This window comes from Microtus ochrogaster, linkage group LG7_11, assembly GCF_000317375.1.
Source record: "Microtus ochrogaster isolate Prairie Vole_2 linkage group LG7_11, MicOch1.0, whole genome shotgun sequence".
Classification (NCBI taxonomy): domain Eukaryota; kingdom Metazoa; phylum Chordata; class Mammalia; order Rodentia; family Cricetidae; genus Microtus; species Microtus ochrogaster.
Window position 1 is genome coordinate 14,112,524 of NC_022032.1, and position 2,438 is coordinate 14,114,961.

The window sequence follows — 2,438 nt, forward strand, 5'->3', positions numbered from 1 at the left end:
CTCATGAACACAATTCTTAACAATTAAGACTAAAAAAAAAAAATGTGAACTAACTCAGCTTCTGGGACTCAATTGTTTTTCTTAATCATTAGCCTAACTTGTTAGGAGCTGTGAACCCCCAGATCCTGAAACAACTTACTTTCCCCTTATCTGAGTGCCTACAGCTGCTCTGAGCAGGAGACCCTCAGGAGTTCCTGATGGCAGGAGAGAAGTTTCTGGTGGGTTTCGCTGGGGCATGGCTATCCGTATATAAGCTGCCCCTGGACACAATAAAGGGGGCATTCTTGGAGCATTCTTGCTTCAAGGATGACCCGTGTCTCTCTCTGTCTGTGCTGTCTGTGAGTCTTTGTGTGTTTCAATCTTCAGTCCCTTGCCCAGTTCACGAACGGTATGCCGGCACATAGAGCACTGACGAGTGTCATGAGCCGCACTAATTCACAGTCTATAGAGCTCCTCAAGAGAAACTAGTTTTGTGACATTTCCTTGTTCTTACATTTTATCATCTGCAGCCCTGCTTTTTCAGAGACAGGAGTAAAACCATATCCTGCTTTTACCTATATTATTTTTTCCACTGAACTAACCTTACCATAATCCTTTATTTTATTTATTAAAAACACTTAATCATCAAAGTCCTATTTAAGCTCACACTATTATTGTCTAAAATCATTGCTTCAGTTAAACAGTGTAGCTGAGAACGATAATCACACCACATCAGAAATACCTATTCACACCATACCAGATATCAAAGAAAAGTGGCAGTGTCAAACATATAAAAACACAGCAGTAGCAAGAGACATTCTGGGGTCAAGGCTCTTAAGGTCTTTCCTATCCGAGATTCACCTATCAGTGCCTTCCAAGCTGGTGGGCTGATATCCTGAAGTCAACTGCGAACTACTGCTCCTCTGACAGCATCCCAGGTGAGTGGGATTCCATTTGTAAATGGAAGTTTTTATCCCACCCAGTCCCACAGCCATTTATTCCCAAAAAAACACACAGAGGTTTTATATTAATTATAAACTGTTTAGCCTGTTGCTCATGCTTATTGTTAACTAGCTCTTACAACTTAAACTAAACCCATAATTTTTAAACTATGTTTAGTCATGTGGTTTGGTGCCTTTTCTCAGGAAAGCATTCTCATCTTGCTTCCTCTGTATCTGACTATTAATAAGAGTCTTAAAAGTTCTACCCTTTAAAGTGTCCATTCAGGCTTCAATTAAAGAAGCCAGGCAATAAGGCAAGGAATCAAAGGGATACAAGAAGGAAAAGAAGTCTAATTACCATTATCTAATATGATATGATTTTATACATAAGACATCTCAAAAATTCTATCAGAAAACTTGTGGAAATGATTAGCTGTTTCAACCAAGTGGCAGGATACAAATAATCTTGCAAATATCAGTAGCCTTTCCATGCGTCAACTACAACCACATGAAAAAGGAGATCATGGACACACTCCCAATTCACAATAGCTTCAAAGAAAATGAAACATCTAGAAATAAACCTAAGCAAAGAGGTGAAAGAACTATTCAAGAACACTTAACATCTCTAAGAAAAAAGATTGAGAAAGACACTTGATGGTAGAAAGACCTCCCAACCTCATGTATTGTTAGACTGAATGTTGTGAAGACCATCACTCTGCCAAAAGCAATATATACAATGCAGTCCCAGGCCAAATCCCCAACATTCTTCACAGAAATATACAAAAATTCTAAAATCTATATAGAACCACAAAACACCTTGGAATACAAAGCAATTGTGAGCAAAAAGAAACCTTCTAGAGTGATGATCATTTCAGAGTTCACAATATATTATAGAGTTATAATAATAAAAATATATCTTACCAGCTCATAAACAGATGCTAAGACCAATGGAACAAAGTAGGAGACCCAAACATGAGTGCATGTTTCTACAAACATATGATATTTGACAAAGATGCTAAAAATATACAATGGAGAAAAGAAATTATCTTCAGCAAATGGTGCTGAGAAATGGGATGTCTAAGTATGGAAGGAAATTGGACCCCTATTTATTATGCTATCAAAATTATTTAGGATAACTTTGATCCAAGTGGAGCAAAGAGCTCAAAGTGAAGCCACAAATGCTGTAATTTCTAGAAAAAAAAAGTCATAGGTAGTACTCTATATGATATGAGTAGGTAGAACTCTATTTACTCAGAAATTGAAGTCAACAATTGACAAGTGGGACATCATAACATTAAAACGCTTCTGCACAGCTAAGGAAACAATTGAGTGCAGAGAAAGTCATATACATATGTATGTATATATACATATATATATTATACACACATATATTTGTGTGTATCCAAGCCAAAAAATAAACAAACCTAAAGAAACTTGAAGCAATGACCCAAAAATAAAATGTGCTATGTATCTAAACAGAGCTCTGAAAAATATTTCAAGATGGCTAAGAAATATTTT